Source organism: Acinonyx jubatus, chromosome C2, assembly GCF_027475565.1.
Source record: "Acinonyx jubatus isolate Ajub_Pintada_27869175 chromosome C2, VMU_Ajub_asm_v1.0, whole genome shotgun sequence".
In the NCBI taxonomy this organism is placed as follows: domain Eukaryota; kingdom Metazoa; phylum Chordata; class Mammalia; order Carnivora; family Felidae; genus Acinonyx; species Acinonyx jubatus.
The window spans coordinates 132,687,493-132,702,952 of NC_069384.1; the positions used below are offsets into that span (position 1 = coordinate 132,687,493).

The window sequence follows — 15,460 nt, forward strand, 5'->3', positions numbered from 1 at the left end:
CCTTTATGAGCTTTAATACTCTGAGCCTTAGAAGGCCCTCAAAACTAAAGTAAAAGCACCCTAGAAAGTGGGAAATACCCTCAGAGGAAAAGCAGTTTTAATATTCTACTTACTTCTCTGAATTCTGGCTTTCATATACATTTTGGGTGATTTCTTACTGTCATGTTAGCTCTTAAAGAAAAAAAATTTCTAGCATTTCTAATTCTTTTCAGGGAATTACTTCATCCATATAATGTAGCTGACCATATTACCTTGTTTTCAATTTTAATAGGTTTCATATTTTTATATTTCAATCACTAAAAGTTTCATTTTGTGGGTAAGTGTAACACTGACACAAGGAACAACTACTCTTTATTCAGCTCAATTCACTGGTACTGTCTAGGACAGAATTTTGCCAAATCCCGAAACAGATCAATTCCATTATATTGTAAGACCATTAAGAGATGGAAAAGATTCTGAAATTAATTCCCTAAATAGACATCTGTATAATTGCTATGGAATTTATTAGTCTACTGGGTTTTTTTTCCCAACAGCAATATATATAATATACAAAAATTCTGTATTTGAAGCTACTGGAAGATTAGCTCAAGTGGTAAAAAGATGACAAATAACAAGGAACTGAGTTCAATCTTATTTCTGCCAAAAAACAGAATAGTAAAGAAAAAGGCTAATATATGGAACTACATAAAAATTTAGTAAGTCTTCATAAGAATTTTTAAAATGTATAAGCAAAATTAAAAGACAAAATTGAAAACATTTGCAATATACATAATGGGCAAAGAGTTAAAATCAACAGCATGCAAAGAGCTCCTGAAAATCAACAACAACAAAACCCAAAATGGACAAAGGGCTTAAAAAGGCATTAAAAAAAATAAGAACAAAATCAATCTTTCATTGTTTGTCAATAGGTTAACCAAAAACAATGATTTATAACATCTTCTGATAGCAAGTTGTGGGCAAATGTAATTTATACCATGCACTAAAGTTAGAAAAATAATGTTAATTTCTACCCTATTTGGCAGTTTGGCAATAAGAATCAAAACCTAAATTGTGCATTTCCTTTACATAATAACCCCATTTCTTACACACACACACACATACACACACAAATAACTTCACTTCTAGTAATATACTTAGAGTAATAATATCAATGCATGAGGACTTACGAAAAATAAAAATAAAAAAATAGAACACAAAACTCATTAAAGTTTGGAGTTGTATGCACAATTAAAACTTAAAGTTCAGAAACTGTATGAATAAGAACAAAAAAGTATATCGCTATTAAAAAGGGTGGGAATAAAAGTTACTTTTTAAAATTTCACTTTATGGTGTAGTTTGATTTTTCTTTAATTAATGATGTACTATCATGATTCTTGGGAGGTTAAAAGTATAGACAAGATTTAACTCATCCAACAATTTTTGTAGTTTTATTTTTTGTTTATTTTTTGGTCTGTATAACAGATGAAATACAGTCACAAATTCTTTGTCACTTTATCAGGAAATGGAGTTTAATTCTCCTCCTGTTGAATCTGGGCTGACTGTTTAACCAATAAAATATAGCAGAAGTAATGTTCATCAGATTGTCTGCTTCTACTTCCTACCTCTCAGAATGCTTGTTCTTGGGACATTCACTCTCAGAACCCACCACTCATACCTAGGGCACAGAGAAAAGCCTAATGGAGGTGCTCTGATCAACAGCCCCAGTTTAGCTCCCAGCATCAACTACCAACCATGTGAGTAAACTATGTTGGAAGTGGAAACTCTAACCTCCAATGAGCTGACACAAAGTGAAACAGAGATAAACTAACCCTACCAAATATTATACAAATATAAAATCATGAATAAGTAAATATTACAGTACTAATATTACCATATAATATGGATACCTAATAAATATGAAGGTACTAAGTTTTGGAGTGGTTTATCACACAGCAGTTAAAAACTGTTAACAGTCTCTTGTTTACTGCTATAAATTGAGCACTTAAGACAATACCTGGTATGGGGCACCCACTTTTAATAGTCACAGCTTTGAGAGTATGAGTAAAGATGACATACATGGCCTTGGCATTCACAGAGCAGTCAAAAGTGGGACAAAGACTGTAGGTAAAATGACAATTATAATACATAATAAATGTTATATTATACAACAGCGTATTGGGCCAAACAGGAAGGACACAACACAGACTTATTGGTATAAGGAAGCTCCCTAGAGCAATAGCATTTCAGCTAAGACCTCACAAGAGTTAGTAAAATCAAGAGACAGAAAGATTGGGGCACCTGGCTGGCTCAGTTGGTAGAGCATGCTACCCTTGATCTCAGGAATGTGAGGCCCCACACTGGGCATGGAGCCTACTTTAGAGAGAGAGAGAGAGAGACAGAGACAGACAAACAGACTATTCCAGGCTTGAGGCAAGCAAAATCATAAATAGTTCCAAAAACCCAAATATTTCGGTACTTTATAATGAAATCATAGGGGAGGCAGGAGGAGACACAAGACTAAGCAATAGGTGATGGAAGAGTACTGAAAGGTTTTAAGCTATAGAGTCAGAGAATCAACTGAGGGCTTATAAAGATCACGTGGCTCCAGGGACACCAGTCAGAAAACCCTACAGAAACAAAGGCAAATGATGATGATCTAGAGATCAAGAGGTGAGGGACACCTGGGTGGCTCAGTTGGTTGAGCGTCCGAGTTCGGCTCAGGTCATGATCTCATGGCTCTTAAGTTCAAGCCCCACTTTGGGCTCTGTGCTGACAGCTCGGAGCCTGGAGCCTGCTTCAGATTCTGTGTCTCCCTCTCTCTGCCCCTCCCCCGCTCATGCTCTGTCTCTCTTTCTAAAATAAATACACATTAAAAAAAATTTTTTTTTAAAGATCAAGAGATGATATACCAGAGTAGAAGTACTGAAGATAAAGAGACAATGGATTCAAGACTTAGAATCCGAGAGAGATGCCTTTACATAAGGATTTGGGGAAAGGGAGTAAAATGGGTGTGTCTGCCAGATTTCTGGCTTCAACAACCAGAAAGATGGTGGTATCATCCACTGAGATAATAAACTTGAGAGGGGGAACAGGTTTTGTAAGAGAAGACAGTTGCAGACGTTATGAATGTGAGTTCTCGGTGGGCCATCCAAAAGTGGAATCATCCAGTAGGCAAACAAACACACAGGTCCAAAGCTCAGATAAGAAATCAGGATTGGAGAGCTAAGATAACAGACTTTCTTCAGAAGCTTTTTCTCACTCTGTAATATTAATCTCTCACTATCTCCTCAGCCACTCAGATATTACTCTACAGTTCTCTGACAATTTGTCTTTATGATCTCTCATTTTGTTAATGCTTCCACAACAGTGGTTTTATGTTATGAAGAACCCCAAGTTTAATCAGTGTTTTATCACATCTTTTGCCAGGCAGGATGCATGGGGGCCACTAGTGAAGGCATTATGCGGGTAGTTTTAGTGACAAGAAGGAAGGTAATTAGGGATACTGATCAGGACTACTTCAAAGACTGGGGGAAAGCATCTGTACTCCTAACCAAAGTATCAAGGAGGTAGTGGGGCTATTCTCTGAAAGAGAAAATAAAATATATCTTGAGAACAAATACGAAGCCAGAAAATCATTAAAAGGGCAAAGAAGTACAAAAGGATAATCAGAGAACAGAGAGGGGGCCAGAGAAAAAAGGACTGACATACCAGGCACTTCCCCATCCCTACCTTTCCTATTCTATCCTATCTTCACTGCTTCCTGGTCTATTTATCACTTCCCAATGGCTTCCATTACACTCAGTTTTGACAATTACCTAATTTGGATTGGCGAACTTTAAGTAGACCATACCAAGACCATAGCTTGAAAAGAAAAATCATAAATAGTACAAAATTACACCACTTGACCAGAGAATGAAAATCGTGATACCTAATAATGTAACTAGGCAAACCCAACGTTGCACAGTTTGATCTCTGTAGTCTATCAGTATTTCCTTTTGATTTCTGCCAAATCACATAGAAAAAAAATCTTCAAGTTCTCCTAAGGAGATAAAAATGTAAAACTTCAGAATAATTGCTTGGGCAGTGGAGCTAGACAGCCACAATTATAAAAGAAGCTGTGGGCACTGTAAGTTAAAGTACCAGAGCGTTATGTATATTACCACAAGTATTTTGACATAAAAGTAGAATCACAAAAGTTTTGAGCCAGAAGGTCCTTAGAGATTATGGGTTCTGGCTGCTGTAACAAAGTATCATAGACTAGCTGGTTTACAAACAACAGAAATTGATTTCTCACAGCTCTGGGGACCGAACTCTGAGATCAGGGTGCCAATCCGGTCAAGTTCTGGTTGAAGGCCCTCCCCCAGGTTGCAGGCTGCTGATTTCTCATCATAGCCTCACATGCCAGAGAGAAGAAACAGACTCTCTTTTGACTCTTATAAAGGCACTAATCCCATTCATGAGGGCTCCACCCTCATCACCTCATCTAATGCTCTAATTACCTCCCAAAAAGTCTCACCACCTAATACCATTACATGGGAGAGTAAAGGTACAGCATTTCAACATACAAATTTTGGGAGGACACATTGAGTACATAACAGAGATCACTTGCTGAAGTGGTTTTCCAAATATTTTAAAATCCGTCTGAGAGCTGGGTAGATCAGTTCACAGTAATACCATATCAAAATATCATTTTTCAAGTCAATGAAATTAAGAAAATCATTCCAGCACAGCTTCCATAAGTGAAAATTAATCATGGGAAAAATAAAAAACAAATAAAAAAACCCCACAGAAATGACCAGCTTCTGACAGTAGGCTTATCTACTTGGAAAATGTAAAAGAATCAACTGAAAAGTTGTTATAGTAGACAGATTCAGAAAGTGACTGGTTACAAAATACACACAAAAAAATCAATAGCTCTTCTATTTACCAGATATAGTAGAAAACACACACACACACACACACACACACACACACAGGAAAATCTTATTCCCACCAATAAAAAATTAAATACAGTGGAACTGAATAGAAGACCAAATGATAAAGCTTCTGATAACAATCGAGAAAGAATAAATCATTCATTCAGTACTACTAACTCACTACTCAAAAGCTTAAAACTCTAGTACCCTCTACTTCACATTGTACAACTAAACATGTTCTGGAATAACTGTAAATTCAAAATTTTAAATTGAAATATAAAAATCGTTTAAAATATAAATTCATAGCTATATAAACATAAGGTAGGAAACGCCTAGAAGATTCACAAAGGAACAACAAGATTTAACTACATAAAATGTTAAAGCCTGTAAGAAGACAGAGGAGGAGGTATAAAGTCAAGTATACCCAAATACAGCTGTTAAAATAAAGAAAATACCCAATAACAGCAAGTACAGGGCCTCTCAAACAGTTTTGTAGGAAAGGGTAAAGTGGTACAACCTTTTTGATAAGCCATTTGGTCATGTGTATCAAAACTGCTAAGCATGGGCATATCTTTTGACCTACTAATAATTCCACTTGCAAAAATTTTTCCTAAATAATAATGTATAGGCACAAAGGGATATTAGCTACAATAATATTCAGTGTAGCTCTGCTTGACATGTAAAGATTGAAAGGAATCTAGGTGTCCAAGAATGGAGGACTACTAATAGTACATTCATACAATGAAACAGTATGGGCCACTAAAAATTGTGTGGAAGAATAACATCATTAGTAACATAAAATATTAAGGGAAAAACAAACAAGTAACAAAATAGCATAAATCCACTTTTAGTTTAAAAAGATAAGTCTATCAACACATCCACATGTTCATCCATATATACTTACAATACACACACACACACACACACACACACACACACACACACACACACACACCCCACAGGATAAATAGGTTAAAATTAACCCCTAAACTATTAAGAGTAATGAAGGTTGGAGAGGGGAGGCAATTTATCCCAAGCCCCACACATATCTACCTACCAAAAGGAGCATTCTTACTACAAGACTCTTGGACTTCATGAAAAGAAGTCTAGTTTAATCAAGGCAGTAGACAAAGACGGAAATAGTGGTACCATCTGCCCATCTCCTATCAACACCTTCTCTCCCAACCCCCACCAAGGATCCAGGGCAATCAATCCACCATCTCACTCCAGGGTGGCAAGAGATGTAATGTTAGTAATTCCTCTTGGATTCCTGCAAGGTAGCTACCAGAACACCTCCTAAGGTACCTATTTTGGGAAACCTAAGGGGTTGATTCTGATCCCCACTAATTACCAGCAAACAGAATGCACACCTCTACAGCCAGGATCTGTAACTTCGGCTCAGTCTTCTTGCAGGATTATATCACCCCAACTCCATCAGAAAGCAGATACATCTCCCCCAGGGAGATTATATGAGAAGTGGGGGGCTTACCTCTCACTAATCTAATTACTCTGAAGATCCATTATTTACAAGTGGAAACCTAAACTGCTTTTGGTTCAACCTTTTATCTTACTTAGATGTGTTAGTCAGAAAAGCCTTCAGGAAAAAGGTTACCTTGTTCAAGACTTGAAAATTGTAAACCAATCCTAAACCACCACCAAAGACATCTTTTATTTCTACAGCCTTTCTTCCTTGTTTTGAAAAATCTGAGTGGCCAAACCATATTTATTCATATTTAATTCTCCAAAGGGATAAGAACATTACTATACCAATTTTGTTTTTTTCTTATGTTTATTTATTTTTTAGAGTGAGAGAGAGCAAGAGAGCGTGAGCAGGGGAGAGGCAGAGAGAGAGGAAGACAGAGGATCTAAAGCAGGCTGAGATCATAACCTAAGCCAAAGTCAGATGCTTAATGGACTGAGTCACCTAGGCACCTCCCCAATTTCGTATTTTTATCCAAAAAGTACAAACAATTTCTGTTTTCGGGGCCCACACAGGTTTATACCAAATAAATGTACAATTTCCATTAAGTTCATTCAAATAGTCTTCATGTGGACATGATCAACCACATGGCAGACGATCCATAGTAAAACACGGTACCTAACACATGATAGCATTAACGGTGTGTCAGACACTAAGTATTATATATGTATACGTACATATATGCTATACTAATATATATAAACATATACACACACATCTATTCATTTAATCCTCAAAACAACTTTGTGAGGTACTATTACTATCCTCACTTCAAAGATGAGAAAAGTGATGCACTATGAGGCTAAGAAACTGGGCAGCGTAACATTACAACAGACATCACAACAAAGTATGAACTTTGAGAAAACATTTACAACCGGGCTTTGTTGTTACACTGACTTCCTACCTAAACTCATTATTATCCCCGTTAATGAAAAACTAATGCTACTGCAATCAGCCCATAGGCCCTCCCTTCTCACTTCCCCCTCCCACAAAATCTCATTTCTCAAGTTCCAGTACACACACTATATTATTACTGCCATTCTAACCATCTGTCCACATTAAGAGAAATGTCTTAGACCAGGTGTATAAGCACCACTCCCCAGACTGGTGCTAATACAGAACAAAACTTCCAATGGTCTGAGACAAAAGGGGATGGGGGACAGATGACATATTAATTTTCTTATGAAAACCAATTATTTAACGTTTATTGTGAGGTTGTCCTTAGTACTTTCTCAGTGTTAAAATATGATAACAATGACTCATGCTTAGATTGTTATCATCCTTACCGGCCAAATAAAAAAATTATTTTTTTTAATGTTTATTTTTGAAGGAGAGAGACAGAGCATGAGCGGGGGAGGGGCAGAGAGAGAAGGAGAACAGAATCTGAAGCAGGCTCCAGGCTCCGGGCTGTCGGCACAGAGCCCCAAACGGGGCTCAAACTCACAAGCTTGAGATCATGACCCAAGCTGAAGTTGAATGCCCAACCAACTGAGCCACCCAGGCGCCCTAATGTTTATTTATTTTTGAAAGACAGAGCATAAGTGGCAGAGGGGGAGAGAGAGGGAGACACAGAACTCTTAGCAGGATCCAGGCTCTGCACTGTCAGCCCACAGCCCAACGCGAGCCTCAAACCCACGAACAGTGAGATCATAACCTGAGCCGAAGTCGGATGCTTAACCAACTGAGCCACACAGGCATCCTCCCTTACTGGCCAAATAAAAAGTCAGTGACCCCATCAATCCCCCCCAAAATCCTAAACGTTACAATAACAAATATAAGCTGCATCTATTATGTATGCATAGAGCGGGGGAGGCAGTGGAAGATGAAAGAGAGGCATAGGCAAAAAATGAACTGAAAACTAGCAGAGCCAAAAGGAAGCAGACGCTACTTTCACATTTAACAATGACTTACAGACTTGAAAGAGACTGGTCCAGGTAACAGGTGCAAATAAAATAAAGCTTTTCACTATTTCAGTATCTTATTCAGAAAAGAGTACAAGCATTGAGGCAAGTTTTCATTTTATGGGATTGCATTTCATGGAATACAATGGGGGAAATTTTTTAAAAGATGACAAATATGGATTTAAAAATGGAAAGCAAAACTCATAATTCTCAACAATACTAGGGAAAGGGGATTTTAAAAAGTATCAATTTATTTTCTTTCCAAAAAGCTGCATAGAGGGGCGCCTGGGTGGCTCACTCAATTAAGTGTCCCACTTCAGTTCAGGTCATGATCTCACGGTTCGTGTGTTCCAGCCCCACATCAGACTCTGTGCAGACAGCTCAGAGCCTAGAGATTGCTTCAGATTGTGTGTGTCTCTCTCTGCCCCTCTCCCACTCATGCACTATCTCTCAAAAATAAACAAACATTTTAAAAAAAACTTTTTTAAAGCTGCACAGAGAAGACTGTTAAAGCATACACTCTAGAGCCAGCCAGAGGCCCAACTCTGTTAGCATAGGACTTTTACCCACTCTCTGCTTTAGTTTCCTTAAAGATTGTTACAATTAGAGGAGTTAGACACGTAAAGTGCTTAGAAGTCTGGCACTAGTGCTTCAAAAGTACTGTCATAAATATTACTTAATAACAAGAAAAAACAATGGTAAAGTAAGGACTAGAATGAAGACTATAAAAATTACAGTGCTAAAAGTAGTCGAGGTTACTGTTCAAAAAAGTTCTTAAAAAGTTAAGTAGAACCATTTTTTTTAACGTTGATTTATTATTGAGAGACAGAGAAACACAGAGCATGAGCAGGGGAGGGGCGGGGGAGACACAGAATCTGAAGCAGGCTGCAGGCTCTGAGCTGTCAGCACAGAGCCTGATGCAGGGCTTGAATTCACAAACCCCGAGATCATGACCTGCGCTGAAGTCGGATGCTTAACTGACTGAGCCCCCCAGGTGCCCCAAGTACAACCATTTTTATTTACATAAAGTATGAGGTTAAGTAGGACTTTTCAACTTTTCAATTTACTTTTATTAATTAAATTAGGAAAACATCTGAATCCATTTAGGATAACCTCAACAGGTGGAGACCCTAAATTCTTTACAAGATTGCTTCCAAAGCTCAGGAATGCATTGCTCAACGGAGGCTGCATCTGGGAGAAGAAGCACACACTCAATACTCTCACCAATAAAAGAAAACTTCCTCCCAGCAATGGATTCAGAGACACACAGGCTATAAGCTGATAAAACCTAACTACCCGTAGCTGAGTCCGTCAGCCAGAAGTATACTAGGCTTCCACGGAAAAATTCACAGGCCAGGTGATGTATGCACCACAGGATGCACACCTGGTACCTCCACTCCTCCAGGTTGGGGCATCTCACCCTCCGTCTGCTATCCCTTCCCTGGGATTCCAACATAGCCTGCTCACTGTTCATAAAGGATCTCCCTAACACAAGCTTTTGCAGTTCATCCTGCCATCTACCCCTTCTCTCAAGCCACCTCTACACTCAGGATGAATTAAGGAACGTTTTCATTGACACATCACTTTATTTCTCAGCACACACATTATCCAATTCCTTGCTATTCAAGAATTGTTCCTTGTCTAGCAGCACCTAGCAGCTCATAAAATATGCAGAATATCAACATGCATCACAGATCTACTAAACCAGAATTTGCATTTTTACACCAGATCCCCAAGGGATTCCTGTGCACATTAAGGTTTGAGAAGCACTGCTCTGACTCTACTGCAGGTAGCTGTAAAAAATTTTAAATACTCAAGTTTACATCTGAATTTAGAGATACAGCATGAAAATTCCAAGACATGTAATCAGAAAAGCTCATTAAGAAAAATGACCAGCATATAAATGAACTTGAGTGTACAGATTTTTAACAATGCCTACATTTAACACTTCCTGCTTTCAGTCAGTATTTTGTGCAACAGCACACTAATAACATACAGTTTTACTGGTACTATATTTTGTTGTACAAAGAGTACAAATAATGACTGGTTCTAGGTGTCCCCGCGCAACCCGGCCCAAAGCTGTTCAACCTGCACGCTACTCCTATCTGAGATTTAGTCCAATTTGGGGTTGACGGATACAGCTCATTCCCGAAAATCATCATTCAGAAAAAAAACAAACAAACACCCTAAAGGATGTGAACTTTATATCATTTTCCTGAAACTAAAAACTGCTTAATAGCTGGTAATGAACAAACTCTAGGTCATTTGCAGAACCGAAAATTGTTTAGGTTTGTGTTCGTTTTTTGCAGGAAAAGTAGGAGGGATCAACTTTCACAAAGTTTCTCTCAGATCCTTAAAGGCCTCAACTTGCACGTTCTTACAGGTGAACAAACTTAAGTCCCACTAAAATATGGTCACGTTTCTTTCCTCAAAAACGAGAAAGGTTTCGCTAGTCTAAAGGCTGCATTTTAAAAGGTTTGGGGATTACGGGTCCCTTTTGCTTCCGGCCTGTGAAGGAAACGTGTTGCCTAGGCTGAAATGAACAGGGAAATTTACCAAGTAGGAAGTTGAGCCCGTCCACCCACCAGGCTCTACCCTCTCGCTGCACTTGGCCTTGCAGCCTAGACCCCAACCTCTCGAAGGAGGGAAGGCGGGCTGGCCGACTGGGGGAAGCAACCTCCTCTCCGTGCCCGCCCTGGAGCTAGAGGAGCCTCCCTCCCGCCACCCAGCCCCCACGCCGATCCGGGAGGCGCACAAACGGGGGCGGTGCGACTACCCGTTCGCGGCGACAGCAGCAGCAGCACCCTCAGGCCCTCCCGGGAGGCGGCGGCAGCTGCAGCAGCGGTGCTGGGAAAGGCGGGACTGGTCCTAAGAAGCTGAGGGGGAGGCCGGGGCGGGAGCGACTGCATGTGGGGGGCTGCACTGGAGGGAGGCGGAGGCGCTCAGGGGGCTCGGGCTTTTTCACGATATCATCTTGTTTTACCTGTGGCGCAGAAGGGCTCCCCAGCTCCTATTCCCTGAATCCTCCTCCTCCTCCCCTCCTCTTTCTCTCTCTCTCCCTCAGTCTCTGCCGAGTGCTCGTGGAACCGGCCGGGCCCGGCCGGACCAGAAAGAGAACAGGGCGGGAGGGGGAGGCGGCGGCGGTGACCAGCGACCACGTGACCACGCTCGCGCCGTAACGGCGGCCGCCTCCTGCCGCGCGCCCTCCCCGCGCTCCACCTCTAATAACCCCGCGGCTCCAACGCCCAGGACGTTTGTGCGCAGGCGCCCGCCCGGCCTAGAGGCTGCGCGAGCGCGCAGCGCGCTCGCTCCCAGGGCCAAGTCGGCGGGCCCCTGAGAGGCGCGACGTGCGGAGGGAGCCACAGGCCAAACTACTCTGCTGAGCCGGCCATCTGCCAGGGCGCATGCGCGGGAAGTCTTTGCCCCTCACTCCCCCCACACACCCCGCCTCCCTTCTCTGTTCTTTCTCATTCCCCTACCAGCGCGCGGCTGTAGGATTAGGAACCTGCTGAGGGGACTTAACACGCACACTCACCACCACCTTCCCGGGATGGGACTGAGAGTAGGAGATGACAGCCTCTGGGAAATTCCTGAGAGGCAGGTCCTCCTACCTCAAAATTTACGTTTCCTTGTTGCATGTAAATGGCCTTCCGTTCTACATTTTACTATGTATAGCTGAGTAGACTCCTATCCATGCTTCAGGACCCTGCCTGTCACTTACTTTGGTGAAACATACACCACTCTGCTTTGGGGAAGTCATTAACATTTTGTGCAGACCTACTTTAGTATAACCCAGAACGAAATAATATATTACAGTCATTTCTTTACAAACCCACAGTACTAGGCTTGGATTTTATCTCTTACTCATAAAACCTAGGACAGTGTGTTCAGCATTGTATCTCAGTAAAGTCCCGATGACTGTCAGCACACAGGCAATACCTAAACTCTAAGTCTTCATGCCCTTCACCTATGCTTACTCATGATTTAAGATTCCCTTTAACCCTAGCGCTCAGAATGCCTGGTGTTTGTTTCTGGAATATGAAAGCCTTTGAATGGTGATGCTAATTAGAGTGGTAAATTCTTCACCTAGTAAAAAAAAGATTTATGGTCTTTTATTAGCCTGTCTATTCATAAAGAGCTCCAAAAGAAACTGATATTGTTGAGTCCAGAAGAAGACAGAGAAAGATCAAATTTCCAAAGGTTAGCTACCTTCTGCGGAGGGTCCCTGTGTGGGAGACCTTTGTTCACAAACACTCCCCTTCACATAGGGATTCCCTCTCTTTCTGTTGGCCCTCTTTGTTGCAGAAGCTGGTTAAGTCAATGGCTCTGACCATATCTAATCTGGGCAAATAATTAAAATGTAAAAACTTACTAATTGGCAGTTCCGGTTAAGTCCAGTCATCCTTACCGTGATGCTAGGTGAATATCGAGCTGATGTTCACGAAACATAACTAACAACAAAATTAAAGAAAATGTTGGAGTAAATGTTAATCAAGAAACAGTATTAATGAGAGCTTCTGAGAAACTAGGAAAGTCACAACCCTCAAGACTCCAATCTGATATGTCTGAAATGTTGATGGACTCTTTTCTACATTTACCAATGTGTGCACATGCCCAGTGATCCTACCTGTTGGTTGCAGCTACCACGAGGATATGCTAGTAGCATCCTATTCTAAATATCCAGTCCAAGGTTCAGACTCTATGAGAGACTATTCTGGTGGCCCACAATGAACCATGCCTCCCCAGTATCCATGCCTTTGTGTAACATTCTCCCTTTGAATGTGGGCTGGATCTGTTACTGCTTTAAACAAAAGAATGAGGCAAAAATGACTGCCAGTTCAGGCTGAGGCCTTAAGAAGACTTTGCAGTGACAACATTGAAATTTACTGGAGCCTATACTCATGGAAAACGAAAATGACTAAGAAATCCCCCCCCACACACACACACACGTGTTTGTGTTCTGGGAAATGGCTTACCACAAAGAACCGCCCTTCCCCGTGTGACTTAGATGAAACTTTGTCCACTCTCTCATAACACTAGCAGGTGACTCCTTGTTCACCTGTGATAAGGCCAAATACAGACCTTTCCCTTTTTGTCTAAACCTGTTGACAAGGCCAGGCACAAACCCTTCAACTTCCTGTGTCTCATAGATGATTAGCTGAGATTAGAACTGTTTGTCTCCTTAAAATTAGCTAGACCCAGATATCAACACATCCTGGCTGATTAAGACATCCCCTGATTACAAAACAATTCTAACTGATGTAAGCTGGCTGGTCCAAGGACCCAAAAGAGGTCCCACAAGACAGGCCAAGAGAGTCTTTGGCTTTGCACAGGATAGACATCAAACATAAGCCAAGAGGAAGTGACAGCAGAGTTTACCGAAGACATAGAAAGAGTGCAGACAGTATCTGGGAGTCTCAGAAAGGGAAAAAAAAAATGAGTCTTGTCTTTACTTGGTGTCTGTGTTTTTACTGAGGATTGTAGACTCATGTACATGTCTTCTCAGGCATTCAGGAACAAAGATGAGTACTTAAGTGTCCTCCATAAGTCATTTATGACCTGCAGCTAGGGGTCTTAGAAAAATGTTCATAATGACACGCCTGGTCACTCCTTAGATGTTATCTACTGTGCTGGAAGACTCCAAAGAAATCATTGAATCCTTGACCTTTACAAGGAGGACATACATTATCTGTACCACAAGACATGTGTAGGGTGGGGGTGTAGCAAGAATAGAGACAGCAAAAAAGCCATCTTTCATAGGGTCCCTTCAGATTCCCTCTCTCACAACTATAAGCATCCGTTGATAACCTCTCTATAAAAGTTCAAGTTGCTCTTATACTCCAATCTTCAAATCTGGGTACTCTCTCCTTTGCAATAGTCTGCATAAAATCTATTTTCCTTGTTTGTTCTGTTTATGTTTTTGACGACAGCTTCCGTTTTCCCCCTTTGGAGGTAGTACCATGTAAGAAATGTAACTACTCTGAGGCTACCATGATGTCAGAAGTCTAACCCCAGTCATTTTGAGAGGCCAAATAGAAGAAAACTCAGGCCCCTGGCTAACAGCCCTAGATGTGCTCCCACTGGGCACAGCCAACTTGGCCACACTTGTAAGTGAGCCATCTTGGAAGTGGATCCTCCAGTCCCATCAAGTTGCCCCAGCTGAGACCACATGGAGCAGAGACAAGCTATTCTCCACCATGCCCAAATCACAGAATTGTGGGCAAATAAATAAAAGTGTTGTGTGAAACCACTCAGTTTTGTGGTAGTTTGTCAGGTAGCAATAAGTAACCAGAATAGACCTATATCTCCAGCTGCCTGCTAGAGATGTGTCCCACGAGTTCCCACAGGCAACTCAAACACAACCTGCTCCAACTGAGTTTTGCAAATCCCCTCCAAACCTGCCTATTCTCCTATATCCTCTACCTCTGCTGATGATGCATTTATCCCCCAACTAGCACCAGGGCCCCAAACAGAAAACCTGGAAAATTTCTCTGACTCCTCTTTATCCTACAACATTCAGTCACCCAAGTAATGGGCTTTCTTCCCCAGGCCCACCCCCTTCTCACTTCAGGTGCTCTTCATCTCTCTCCTGAACTACTGAGGACTAGTCAGGGAAAAGTCATACATGTACCCAGATTAGTTTAGAGGTTTATTGTCAGCCAGGGAGGGAGGAGACGGAAAACCAGCCTAGTCATCTCCCATCACCTGTGTCGGGTGGTTTCACGCTGGGAGGCCCAGTTGGTGTTTGGAGAACCACAGAATGACTCCATAATTTAGGTCACAACAGTAGCTCTAGGGATTCAGCTTCTCTCTGGCTCCTCACATCCTTAATCTGCAAAAGAAAACCTAAGGGGTCCGTCAGTCTCCAGTTGCTACAGAGTACCCTGACAGAGCTGAGACTGGTCTGCAGCCTAATCAAGGAAAAAGAAACTAAAGTAATAAAGCTGATGATTAATAACTCCATAAAATATAAACATTGTATGAAAATTCATTTTGAGTTATGCTACTTATAATACAATTCATATTTTGAGGTAGAAACATTAAATTTGAATCAGCATCAGCATTGTTAGAAAAAATAGCAATTGAGACAATTTTGCTGCATTGGTTCTTTGCTTTGGCATCAATGTGCGTTCTCTGTCTCAGGACATGGCAGAAAATGAAGCACACACACACATGCACTCACG

General features: G+C 41.1%; 1 protein-coding gene across 9 annotated transcripts in view; it reads right to left on the reverse strand.

Moving 5' to 3' along the window:
• TBC1D5 (TBC1 domain family member 5) overlaps positions 1 to 11,456 on the reverse strand; it is a 530,924-nt gene extending 519,468 nt beyond the window's left edge. For 6 of the 9 annotated variants that reach the window (XM_053221498.1, XM_027061904.2, XM_053221496.1 and 3 more), the window contains exon 1: positions 11,260 to 11,456. The gene's annotated coding sequence lies outside the window, so the exon portion shown is untranslated. The remainder of the gene's footprint in view (positions 1 to 11,259) is intronic. The other 3 variants (XM_027061912.2, XM_027061913.2, XM_027061914.2) reach the window with 2 other exon arrangements.
• Positions 11,457 to 15,460: the final 4,004 nt, after the last annotated feature.